Genomic DNA, 14,226 nt, shown 5'->3' on the forward strand with positions numbered 1-14,226 from the left:
TGGACAAGCACCCGCTGATGTCAGATTCAAGAAGGGACTATCTCGACCAATGAGACCATACATCATCAGCTCTCTAAACTGTCACTAACTCACTTCCAACTTTTTTTGTGAGGAGCAGATCAAAACCTACAACATAGCATTCGTATGCATACAAGAACACCGTTCACACCCATGAAGAAAATGATCCAGACATAATTGGCCAAAATATCAGTAAAAACACTTTGTGTACTGCTTCACCGTCAAAGAATGATATCAGTGCTGCAGTTGGAGGAGTTGGCTTGACAGTCCAAACTTCTTCCTTTACTTACAAAAGTAATTAAGGTCAATGATCAAATTGTCACGGTGGTATTCAAAGGAAATCCAAAAACTGTTGTTATAATCCCCATACAATCACCTACCTGAGGAAGTAGCAGAGCAGTTTTATCTTCAACTGAGTATCACTCTGTCTGAAGTACCACCACATGCCATGCTAATCATTGGTAGAGACTTCAATGCACAAATTAGAGGCAAATTCTCATACCATCAGACCAGCAACAGAAACAGTCTTTTTCTAGAAGATTTTTTACAACAACACAGTCTTCTAGCTGGAAACACCATCTTCCAGAAACCCGGACGAAAACTGTGGACCTGGAGACACCCAGCTGGTTATCTTTCCCAAACTGATTACATAATTTACAGGAAACGATGGAGGAAAAGCATTCACAATTGTCAGTCTCATACTACCTCAGCAGTCATAGGAGGTGACCACAACATCAACACTGCCACAATTAAACGTAGCCTCCAGACAACTAGGAAAACCAGTAAGAAACAGCTTTACTGGCAGGCATTAAGAGAAGATGAGAAGTTAGCAAGCACAATTGACAATTTAATTGCCAATAAATTTGAATTCCTCCTGGCTCAAGAGAAATCCTGTACTTTGTTTGTCACCATGTATAAAGAAGTGGGTGAGGAAAATCTACCAAGACATCCTGCCCGTGCTGAACCTGCAGTGGAAAGTTCACAGATGACTAAATTTAGAAATGAAACCCTAAAATCTATGGTTTCAGAGTTACAACACCACCAAAATATTTAGTGCTCTACTTTCGACCAGCAGGAGGATGACCGAATTAACCAAACCCTGGCTGCATTTGATAAGAACAGCAACCTCAGAGAAGCCTGGAGGCTGGTGAAAGTACTTTCTGGCAAGCAGAAGAATGTGGTTTACATCCAAGGGGTAGATCATTTAGCAAATTGGAAAGAGCACTTTCACAAACTTCTATCAACAGATAATCCTACACAGCAAAATTCTCAGAGTTAATTTCCCAGTGTTAAGTACAACCCCAATTCCAAAAAAGTTGGGACACTGTATAAAACATAAATAAAAACAGAATGTGAAGATTTGCAAATCATAGAAGCCCTATATTTCATTGAAAATAGTACAAAGAAAACGTATCAAATGTTGAAACTGAGAAATTTTATTGTTTTTTGAAAAATATATGCTCATTTTGAATTTCATGTCAGCAACACATTTAAAAAAAGTTGGGACAGGGGCAACAAAAGACTGATAAAGTTGTGTAATGCTAAAAAAAATCAAATTTGGTTAATTGTCAATGGGTCAGTAACATGATTGGGTATAAAAAGAGCATCCCAGAGAGGCGGAGTCTCTCAGAAGTAAAGATGGGGAGGGGTTCACTACTCTGTGAAAAACTGCATGGGCAAACAGTGCAACAATTTAAGAATTACGTTCCTCAATGTAAAATTGCAAAGAATTTGGGGATCATGTCATCTATGGTAGATAATATCTTTAAAAGATTCAGAGAATCTGGAGAAATCTCTGTATGCAAGAGACAAGGCTGAAAACTGACATTGGATGCCTGGGATCTTCAGGCCCTCAGGAGACACTGCATTAAAAGCAGACACGTGTCTGTAGTGGAAATCACTGTATGGGCTCAGGAACACTTCAGAAAACCATCATCTGTGAAAACAGTTCATTAGTGCATCCAGAAATGTAAGTTAAACCCAGATAAAAACAATATCCAGAAACACCACCACCTTCTCTGGGCCCGAGCTCTTGTATGATGGACTGAGGCGAAGTGGAAAATTGTCCTGAGGTCTGACAAATCAAAAGTAGAATTTTTTTTTTAGAAATTATGGATACCACGTCCTCCAGGCTAAAGAGGAGAGGGACATCTGGCTTGTTATCAGTGCACAGTTCCAAAGCCAGCATCTGTTATAGTATAAGGGTACATTAGTGCACATGGCATGGGTAGCTTGTACATCTGGGAAGGCATCATTAATGCTGAATGATATACCGTATACATGTGTCAGAGCAATATGCTGCCATCCAGACAAAATCTTTTTCAGGGAAGGCCTTCCTTCTTTCAGCAAGACAATGCCAAACCACTTTCTGCACATATTAAAACTGCATAGATCTGTAGTAAAAGAGTCTGGGTGCTAAACTGGCCTGCCTGCAGTCCAGACCTGTTTTGCATTTAAAACATTTGGTGCATTATGAAGTGCAAAATACAACAAAGCAGACCCCAAAGCAGAGGTGGGCAAACTACGGCCTGCGGGCCACATCCGGCCCGTTGGCGTTTTTAATCCGGCCCGAGGAAGACAATCATATAAACACGATTGAGCAGATCTATAAACTATAAGGGTCTGTGTTATCACATAGACAGGTGTTCTAGAGATCCGTCTTTCCAGTCAGTTGTATTCACGCGAGATTACATTTGCAGAGTGGTGCAGCGCGTGCCATGGAAGTCATTTTGGTGCCCGTGCCACTGGTGATCTTGAGAACACAGGATAAAACTTTACAATGAGTGGTCCTAAAAAAAGAAAAGTGGACAGTGAGTGCAGGGTGTTCAATAAAGAATGGACAACTAAATATTTTTTTGCTGAAGTCCGATCAAGGGTGGCATGGTGGTGTAGTGGTTAGCGCTGTTGCCTCACAGCAAGAAGGTCCTGGGTTCGAGCCCCGGGGCTGGCGAGGGCCTTTCTGTGTGGAGTTTGCATGTTCTCCCCGTGTCCGCGTGGGTTTCCTCCGGGTGCTCCGGTTTCCCCCACAGTCCAAAGACATGCAGGTTAGGTTAACTGGTGACTCTAAATTGACCGTAGGTGTGAATGTGAGTGTGAATGGTTGTCTGTGTCTATGTGTCAGCCCTGTGATGACCTGGCGACTTGTCCAGGGTGTACCCCGCCTTTCGCCCGTAGTCAGCTGGGATAGGCTCCAGCTTGCCTGCGACCCTGTAGAAGGATAAAGCGGCTAGAGATAATGAGATGAGATGAAGTCCGACCAAAGGCTGTATGCCTTATTTGCAAAGAAACCGTTGCAGTTTTAAAGGAATATAACATCAAACGGCACTTTTCCTCCAAGCATGCTAATTATGCTAACAACCAGTCAGCGCAAGCACGGACGAATACAGCTCAGCGGTTGCAGAGTGAATGTGAGTATTAACACTTTCTCTTTTTAAAACTATGTTGGAGCTGTAATAAGATGGTAGTCACATGTTTACAGACATAATAATATAAAAAGTATAACTCTTAGTAATTTTGGTTGTCGTGGGTGGCTGCTGTAGTGCTGGTGTTTGTTTTTAAGTACTGTGTGCTTTTGGGTGTCTGTTCCGCCCCTCATTTATGTCCCTGTCAGCTATTATAAGTGTATTATGAGCAGCTGACCTTGCTTCTGCTTATATCTGTTCCTGGACTTTTGCCTGTGGAGGTTATTCTGATCTATGAGTGGCCTTTTGGAATATGAAAACCTGTTTGGAACCTGTGTTTTGATTTTTTGAGGACTGGAAATATTTCAGTGAGTGACTTTGAACCTGAAAACCAGTTTTGAGTTTTTTGCTTTCTTGATGCCTGTGTTACCTTCTGGCTCTCTCCTTTTAGTTATGCTGTCATAGTTAGTTGCCGGAGTCCCTGCTTGTACTTGGTGCAATATGTATACTGTTCCTACTTATTCAGGTGACATTGGGCATACCTAACCACCTGTGTTTTCTTTCCCTCCCCCCCACCCCAAATCTGTCCCTCTGAGTTACATGGAGTCAACAGGAAATCTTTTGGTGGAGAGGGTGGAGACCTCGACTGGCTATCGTAGCCTGCAGGGAATCGGCCGTCAGACATTCTGTCGCATGTCCCAGACCCGGTGAAATGTAACTGAATTGTCTTGGCCAGCCCTAAGGGTCCCATCTGCATCTCATCATTGCTGAGGAGTGTGCTCCCATCACCCAATCAAGCATCCATCCAGAGCAGGTCATGATATATTTTACCATATTAACATGCCATTGTTGTGTGTTATGCCTGATGTAAAGACTCTCGTCTCTGCGAGCCTACCACACAGATTTAATACTTGTCATTTTTAGGGCATACCTAACAACGTGTTTTCTTTCTCTCTCTCTTCCCCCCCCCCCCCCCCCCCAATCTGTCCCTCTGAGTTACATGTTGATCCTGGGATTGAGATGCTGGCCTCTTCTGCCCCTCGGACCTGCTTGATCCATCCTGGTGCCCTGTGTCTGGTCGGAGTTTTATCGCACTGCTCCTGTGAAGGACGGCCCCATGAGGACAGTTGAGGGTTATACCTGTTAAAACTGTTAATATTATAGTCAGGCTGTCTGTTGTTGCCCAAATGAGGATGGGTTCCCTTTTGAGTCTGGTTCCTCTCGAGGTTTCTTCCTCATGTCATCTGAGGGAGTTTTTCCTTGCCACCGTCGCCACAGGCTTGCTCATTGGGGATAGATTAGGGATAAAATTAGCTCATGTTTTAAGTCATTCAAATTCTGTAAAGCTGCTTTGCGACAATGTTTATTGTTTAAAGTGCTATACAAATAAACTTGATTTGATTTGATTTGAGCTGTTTTGTTTGATTTTGTGGGCTGGATGGATCCAGTGCCAAACCACTGAACTGCAAACATGTTGGTATGGTGTGGTACCCAAACTGTTGAACTGCAAACGTTTTGGAATGGTGTGGTACCTCTCCTACTAATGGTGGTTGGTTGTACTGGCAGGCTGGAAGTGGATGGTTAAAAAAAACACTCAGGTGTAAATCTACGAGTTCAGTGAAATGTACAAAAATGATATGTACTGATATGTAATTTAGTTCAATTTAATGATATGCAATTTAGTTGTATGTATAAAATGATACAAATATACAGGCATCCTACTCATCCTGGCAGCTCAAAGATGTAATTTAAGAATTAAGTGTGCTACTTTTCTTACTGTCACGTGTGTGTGTGTGTGTGTGTGTGTGTGTGTGTGTGTGTGTGTGTGTGTGTGTGTGTGTGTGTGTGTAACTTTTCTGGATGGATCCAGTGCCAATCTATTGAACTGCAAGCATTTTTCTGCTCTGCCTTTGTTGACTGAGAACTAAAATAAATGTCAATCTGATCTGCATTTGGGTCTCTGTCAGTGAAGGCCTTACAATAACACTAAAGCTTTTCCGGTTTATGTTCGATATGTATGAATTTGGTGTTGGCCCGGCCCGCCTGGCAAATTTCAAAAGTCAATGTGGCCCCTGAGCCAAAAAGTTTGCCCACCCCTGCCCCAAAGTGTTGAGCAACTGAAATTGTATATCAGGCAAGAATGTGACAACATTTCTCTTTTAAAACTACAGCAATTAGTCTCCTCAGTTCCCAAACATTTACAGAGTATTGTTAAAAGTAGAGGTGATGCAACACCGTGGTAAACATGGCCCTGTCCCAATTTTTTTTTAAATGTGATGCTGACATCAAATTCAAAATGAGAATATATTTTTCAAAAAACAATAAAATTTCTCAGTTTCTCCATCTGATATGTTGTCTTTGTACTATTTTCAATGAAATATAGGCTTTCCATGATTTGCAAATTATTGCATTCTGTTTTTATTTACAGTTTACACAGCATCCCAACTTTTTTGGAATTGGAGTTGTAAAAGTGTTAAAATATAGAGTTGAAATGACACTGTAAAAAGTTGATTTAACTGTGAAGGAGTCAATTGTGTATTTAGGAAGTGTTAAATTAACACTGCAGAGATTGGGACAAAATAAACACCAGCATAGTGTTAAAATTGACTCTCTCAGAGTTGATTTAACACTATAAAATTTGCCGTGTAGTGATTCTAACACGCAAATCAACCCCATATTCAAAATCCATCCAGAGATAAACATCATTGAATTCTCTGTTGAAGAGGTTGATAATGCCCTAATGGCAATGAAACCAGACAAAGCTCCCGGGCTGGATGGCCTAACTCTAGACCTATGGAAATTGCCCAGAGTAAGAAAATTCTTAAAAGTTTTCTGTATCGAGGGGCGGCACGGTGGTGTAGTGGTTAGCGCTGTCGCCTCACAGCAAGAAGGTCCTGGGTTCGAGCCCCGGGGCCGGTGAGGGCCTTTCTGTGTGGAGTTTGCATGTTCTCCCCGTGTCCGCGTGGGTTTCCTCCGGGTGCTCCGGTTTCCCCCACAGTCCAAAGACATGCAGGTTAGGTTAACTGGAGACTCTAAATTGACCGTAGGTGTGAATGTGAGTGTGAATGGTTGTCTGTGTCTATGTGTCAGCCCTGTGATGACCTGGCGACTTGTCCAGGGTGTACCCCGCCTTTCGCCCGTAGTCAGCTGGGATAGGCTCCAGCTTGCCTGCGACCCTGTAGAAGGATAAAGCGGCTAGAGATAATGAGATGAGATGAGATTTCTGTATCGAAACCTTTGATGGTCATAGACTAGATGAGTAGGGCTTATCAGGAGTAATGCCAGTACCCAAGAAAGGTAATCTCACCCATCTGTACCAACTACAGAGGCATTAGTTGAACCCAAGTTGTTGCAAAAGTTTACAATCAGATGATCCTCAGTAGAATCAGACCAGTCACTGACAACCTATTATGCTCTGGCCAAAATGAATTTTTCAGTCCTGCTCTACTGCCTCACACTTCTTGGTACAAAGAAGAATTGTTGAGGAGGTACTGAACCACAAGACAGAAGCAGTGATTGTCTTCAGTGACTTCAAGAAAGCATTTGACATGATTGACAGAAAGAAGATGCTCAAAATTCTTCTTGCTTATGGAATTCCTCCACAGATTGTCAATGCAATTAAGGTCATGTAGGAGAACACCTCCACACTAGTAATGACACTGGAAGGAAACATTGAAACATTCTCCATAGACTACCCGGGGTCCTCCAAGGTGACCCACTGGCTCCATTCATATTTGTAATCTGCCTAGATTATGCATTATTGGTGTGCCATCATGCTATCAGGCGGGATAACGCTGAAATGGTGGAAAAGTGATAGACACCCAGTAGAGGTTCTCCTGGAAGTAGCTTATGCAGATGACATAGCTCTCTTGGACAACACCTTTAAAGAAGCTGAGGACTTATTACACTGAGGTGAGGTTGCAAACACAGTCCATTGGACTCTTCTTGAACGCTGGTAAAACAAAATACATGCATCTTAATTCAACAACAGATTGCTCTAGATGGTTCCAAGATTGAATGTGTAGATGACTTCCTGTACCTAGGCAGCTATATCCTTGACTTGAAAGTGACGTTAAAGCAAAATAGAAACCCGGATGTCAGCCATGTTGGTGGATATACAAATGCGGAGTCAAGCGATATTCCATACAAAACATAGTCACTCATGCACAACTCTCTTTGTTTTTCCACTGCTTTAAGCATTCTTTTAGCTATGCCATATCTTTGTGCTGTATATGGTTGTGGTTATAACAGTACTCGTGACTGTGGCATGTTCCGATTTATTAGAATTCTGTCCATGATTTGGAAAGAGGGCAAGGAACCAGCAGACTGAGAGACAGCTTCGTCCACCAAGCCATCAGGATGCTGAACTCCCTCCCAGGCCAGTACCCCCCTTCCCTTAATACATAAACCAAATGTCACCAGCCACTTTAACGAACTGTAACGAAATTCAATTGCACTATGTAAAAACTGTTTACAATACTGTCTACATGTTTTTTTTTAGTTAATTGCACTATATAAAAACAGTTTACAACAGTTTACACTTTTTACATACAGTGCTCAGCATAAATGAGTACACCCCCTTTGAAAAGTAACATTTTAAACAATATCTCAATGAACACAAACAATTTCCAAAATGTTGACAAGACAGAGTTTAATATAACATCTGTTTAACTTATAATGGGAAAAAGTAAGGTTAATAATATAACTTAGATTGCACATTTTTCAGTTTTACTCAAATTAGGGTGGTGCAAAAATGAGTACACCCCACAACAAAAACTACTACATCTAGTACTTTGTATGGCCTCCATGATTTTTAATGACAGCGCCAAGTCTTCTAGGCATGGAATGAACAAGTTGGCGACATTTTGCAACATCAATCTTTTTCCATTCTTCAACAATGACCTCTTTTAGTGACTGGATGCTGGATGGAGAGTGATGCTCAACTTGTCTCTTCAGAATTCCCCATAGGTGTTCGATTGGGTTCCGATCAGGAGACATACTTGGCCACTGAATCACTTTCACCCTGTTCTTCTTCAGAAATCCAACAGTGGCCTTAGATGTGTGTTTAGTCATGTTGGAAAAGTGCACAGCAACCAAGGGCATGGAGTGATGGTAGCATCTTCTCTTTCAATATAGAGTAATACGTCTGTGAATTCATGATGCCATCAATGAAATGCAGCTCCCCGACACCAGCAGCACTCATGCAGCCCCACATAAGGACACTGCCACCACCATGTTTCACTGTAGGCACCATGCATTTTTTTTGTATTCCTCACCTTTGCAATGCCATACAGTTTTGAAACCATCAGTTCCAAAAACATTTATCTTGGTCTCATCACTCCAGAGTATAGAGTCCCAGTAGTCTTCATCTTTGTCAGCATGGGCCCTGGCAAACTCTAAGCAGGCTTTTTTGTGCCTGGGCTTTAGGAGAGGCTTCTTTTGTGGACGGCATCCATGCATGCCATTCCTCTGCAGTGTACGCTGTATTGTGTCATGGGAAATAGTCACCCCAGTTTGGCTTTCTATTTCTTTAGATAACTGCAGTGAACTTGCATGCCAATTTTCTTCAACCCTTCTCATCAGAAGACGCTCCTGTCGAGGTGTTAACTTCCGTGGACAACCTGGATGTCTCTGTGAGATGGTTGCAGTTCCATCTTTCTTAAATTTTTGTACCACTTTTGCTACAGTATTCTGACTGATAAGTAAAGCTTTGCTGATCTTCTTGTAGCCTTCACCTTTGTGGTGTAAAGAAATTATTTTCTTTGGGGAATTCTGAAGAGACATCACTCTCCGTCCAGCATCCAGTCACTAAAAGAGGTCATTGTTGAAGAATGGAAAAAGATTGATGCTGCAAAATGTCGCCAACTTGTTCATTCCATGCCTAGAAGACTTGGTGCTGTCATTAAAAATCATGGAGGCCATACAAAGTACTAGATGTAGTAGTTTTTGTTGTGGGGTGTACTCATTTTTGCACCACCCTAATTTGAGTAAAACTGAAAAAATGTGTAATCTAAGTTATATTATTAACCTTACTTTTTCCCATTATAAATTAAACAGATGTTATATTAAACTTTGTCTTGTCAACGTTTTGGAAATTGTTTGTGTTCATTGAGATATTGTTTAAAATGTTACTTTTCAAAGGGGGTGTACTCATTTATGCTGAGCACTGTATGTAGAACTCCTCTGACCGGTCAGAGTCCAAGGCCTCAGGATCTGGTTCAGGATTGGACTCAGGGACAGTAGCGGTGGACGCATCGTCATTCTGACAAGGCCCCTTTTGTCGACCCCTCCGGTTGGCCGGCTGGTCCGGATGCAGGCGATGAAAGATGCTGATGAGGGTACGGTCTAAGATTCTCCCAGCAGGGACCCACATCCTCTCCTCAGGACCATAGCCCTCCCAATCCACCAGGTATTGGAGGCCCCTGCCCCTGCGTCGTGACTTCAGCAGTTGCCGGATGGAGTAGACCGGGCCACTATCGATGAGATGAGGAGGAGAAGGTGCAGCTGGGACCAGCGGGCTCTCGTGCACTGGCTTGATCTTAGAGACGTGGAAGGTGGGGTGCACTCTCATAGATTTGGGCAGTCGGAGCCGGACAGCAGACTGGCTGATGATCCTCTGGATAGGGAATGGTCCGACGAACCGAGGTGCTAGCTTACGAGACTCCACCTGGAGGGGCAGGTCCTTGGCAGATAGCCACACCTTCTGGCCCACCCGGTAGGTGGGCGCAGGCGTCCTCCACTGGTTGGCGCCAGTAGAGTAGCTGGTGACTGACTTGAGGAGTGCAGCGCGGGCTTGAGACCAGGTGCGGCGGCATCAGCGTGCGTAGGTGAGGGCAGCCAGGCAGGTGACCTCTCCCTCCTGGCTGGGGAACAGGGGTGGTTGGTAGCCATACACGCAGTGGAATGAGGACAGCCCGGTGGCTGAGCTGGTGAGGGAGTTGTGAGAGTATTCCACCCACAGCAGGTGCTCGCACCAGGCCCTAGGGTTGCGTGACGCCATGCACCGAAGTGCCTTCTCCAACTCCTGGTTAGTCCGTTCTGACTGGCCGTTGGACTGGGGTCGGAATCCGTAGGTGAGGCTGGCGGTGGCCCCAAGTAGGTGACAGGACTCCTTCCAAAAAGAGGAGGCGAATTGCGGCCCCTGGTCCGAAACTATGTCCTTGGGCAGCCCATGGATGCGGAAGACATGTTGCAAGATGATCTGGGCAGTCTCCTTGGCTGACGGTAGTTTAGGGAGGGGAACAAAGTGTGCCATCTTGCTAAAGCGGTCCACGATGGTGAGTATGACCATCATACCGTTAGAAGGGGGTAGACCCGTAACAAAATCCAGGGAAATGTGGGACCAGGGTCGCATTGGCACGGGCAGAGGCTGGAGCAAACCGGCAGGAGGCTGGCTGGAGGACTTATTTTGATTACAGGTAGGGCAGGCTCAGACGAAGTCTCGCACATCCCTGCTCATAGTAGGCCACCAGAACCGTTGGGCGAGCAGGTGGTAGATGCGAGTGGAACCAGGGTGGCAGGCTAGACGGGAGTCGTGTCCACATTGTATAACCTGGGATTGCAGGTCTTCAGGAATGAAGAGGCGACTTGTGGGGCATGCACTGGGGCTGGCTTGGTCACGGAGGGCTTCCCGCACTCGTTCTTCGATGTCCCAGGTCAGAGCAGCAATGATACAGGGGTCAGGTAGGATGGGAGCCGGGTCCTTGGAGGGGGCATCATCCTTCTGGAACTGGCAGGAGAGTGCGTCAGGCTTGGTGTTGCGAGATCTGGGCTGGTATGAAAGGGTGAAATTGAATCAGATGAAAAAGAGAGCCCAGCGGGCCTGTCTGGGGTTGAGTCGTTTGGCGGTGCAGATGTATTCTAGATTCTTATGGTCTGTCCAGACCAGGAATGGGACTACGCATCCCTCCAGCCAGTGACGCCATTCCTCCAGGGCAAGCTTGACCACCAGCAGTTCCCGATTGCCTACGTCGTAATTGCGTTCGGCCGGCGATAGCTGGCGGGAGAAGAACGCACAGGGATGGAGCTTGTTGTCATCCGCAGACCTCTGTGAGAGCACTGCCGACTCCCACGTCTGAGGCGTCCACCTCAACGATGAATTGCCACTCCTCATCAGGCAGCCGGAGGACGGGAGCAGTGGTGAACTGAGTCTTGAGCGTGGCAAAGGCTTCGTTGGCGGCCGGAGTCCAGGTGAAGGGCTGTTTGGTGCTGGTCAAGGTGGTGAGGGGTGACGCAATGGTGCTGTAATTACGAATGAACTTCCTGTAGAAATTTGTGAAGCCCAGGAACTGCTGAAGCTGCTTCCTGCTCTCTGGTACTGGCCATGAAGTAACTGCAGAGACTTTGGCAGGGTCCATCTGGATGCTCCCTTCTGCCATGATGTACCCCAGGAACCCCACAGCCTTGGCATGAAACTCACACTTCTCTGCCTTGACGAAGAGAGAGTTTTCCAGGAGGCGACGGAGCACTTGCTGGACATGCTGGGTGTGTTTGGACAGGGTTTTAGAGAAGATCAGGATGTCGTCGAGGTAAACGAACACGAACTTGTTCAACATATCTCGCAGGACATCATTTACCAGAGCCTGGAATACCACTGGCACGTTGGTAAGGCCAAACGGCATCACCCGGTATTCATAGTGACCGGTGGGGGTGTTGAACGCAGTCTTCTACTCGTCTCCCTCCCTTATCCGAACCAGGTGGTAGGCATTCCGGAGATCGAGTTTGGTGAAGACCGTGGCTCCCTGGAGCAACTCGAAGGCAGAGGTAAGCAGTGGGAGAGGGTGTCGGTTCTTGACGGTGATGTCGTTGAGACCCCTGTAATCGATGCAGGGGTGCAGGGATCCATCCTTCTTTTCCACGAAGAAGAACCCAGCGCCGGCGGGAGAAGAGGATGGATGGATAAGGCCGGCAGCCAGAGAGTCACTGATGTAGGCCTCCATCACCTTCCTTTCTGGGGCGGACAGAGAGTAGAGACGACCCTTGGGTGGTGCAGTGCCTGGGAGGAGATCAATGGCGCAGTCATAGGGCCGGTGAGGAGGCAAGGAAGTGGCCCTGGTTTTACTGAATACCTCCCAAAGGCTGTGATAACACACTGAGACATTAGTGAGGTCGGGGGCAGAGCTGGCAGGTGGAGTACGGGTGTTTAGGATGGCGGCTCGTAAGCAGGTCCGGTGGCAGTCCTTGCCCCATTCTCTTATCTCTCCAGTGGCCCAGTTGAGGTGAGGACTGTGCTGGTGGAGCCATGGATAGCCCAGGATGAGGGGTTGGCCGGGGGAATGGAACAGGTGAAATTGGATGGTTTCGTGGTGGTTGCCTGACAGAGTCATCGGAACAGGGGCAGTGAGGTGGGTGACGGTGCCAAGGAGGTGGCCATCCAGTGCCCTGGCTGGCACAAGAGAGGATAAGAGATGGCTCTGCAGACCCAACTGGCGCGCAAGCTCGGTGTCCATGATGTTAGCCTCGGCACCAGAGTCAATCAGGGCGGCCAGGGTGTGGGTGGAATCCAACAGACGAAGACAAACTTGGAGCATAGGCTTCTGGCTGGTGGAGGACTGGATGGTCATTGAGCCCAGCCGGGCCCCTCCTGTGTCCGGTGAGCTCGTCGCTTTTACTGGGCAAGAGGGAGCAAGGTGACCGTCACCCCCACAGTACAGGCACAGATTGGAGGTGATCCGACGCTGGTGCTCTGCCGGGCTGAGGGAAGCACGGCCGATCTCCATGGGCTCTGACTGGTCCAGAAGGCTCGGCAGAGAAGCAGCAGGAGACATAGAAGGGGCTGGGTTACTCCATGCGCTGGTGACTGACTGAGTCTGGCAGGCCCTCTCTCATCAATGGGTCTGGACCCGGCGGTCAATGCGGACGGCCAGGGCAATGGCCTCATTGAGTGCCGATGGTTGTTCGTGCAAGACCAAATTGTTCTTCATGTAGTCGGCCAGGCTGTGCAGAAAAGTGTCCACCAGCGCCTGCGTGTTCCACTTGCTGCGCCGGGCCAAGGTCCGGAAATCGATCGAGTAGTCAGCCACTGTTTGTCCGCCTTGGCGAATACTCGTCAGTCCTCCGGATGCCTCTACTGATGATGAGCCCAGGTCGAAGACCTTGGTCATCTCCGCTGCAAGCAGGGAGAAGGAGGCACATGCCGGTGTCCGGCGTTCATACTCTGCAGTCCCCCACAGGCGGGCGCGGCCAGTCAGACGAGTGATGACGAAGGCCACCTTCACTGCCTCCGACGTGAAGGTTCTGGGCTGCAGGTCAAACAGCAACCGGCAGCTGGTCAGGAAAGCACGGACTTGGGAGGGATCACCGTCAAAACGCTCCGGACTGCCGACCTTGGGTTCCGGGGCATCGAGTGTAGCAGGAGCACCTTCCAGAGTTGGAACATCAGCGGCGGGTATGACGGGGGCTGATGCAACGAGGGGCTGCGGTGGTTGACTCGGAGGAGCAGGGGGTGCTAGGGCGGTGAGCAGCTGGAGTACTTGGTCCAGTCGTCATTGCTGTTGCTGCTGACTAAGCTGGATCAGGGCTGTAATGTCAGCAGACATCCGACTGCAGCCGGTCTAGGGCGCTGACTCCATGTAGTGGTCAGATCGTTCTGTCAGGGACCAAACAGGAGAAGAGATCAAATGCGCTCAAACCACAGTTTATTAATAACAGGGGAAAAGGAAGTTGGGAGAATGTGTGCAGGTGAAGTCCAGTGGCAGGAGAACTGAGAGGCAGGTGGTGACGTCTGAGGTCTCCCATCCAAGTACTGACCAGGCCCGACCCTGCTTAGCAGCTGAGATCTGACAGGATCAGGCATTGTCAGAGAGGT

This window comes from Neoarius graeffei, chromosome 4 (genome assembly GCF_027579695.1).
Source record: "Neoarius graeffei isolate fNeoGra1 chromosome 4, fNeoGra1.pri, whole genome shotgun sequence".
NCBI lineage: Eukaryota > Metazoa > Chordata > Actinopteri > Siluriformes > Ariidae > Neoarius > Neoarius graeffei.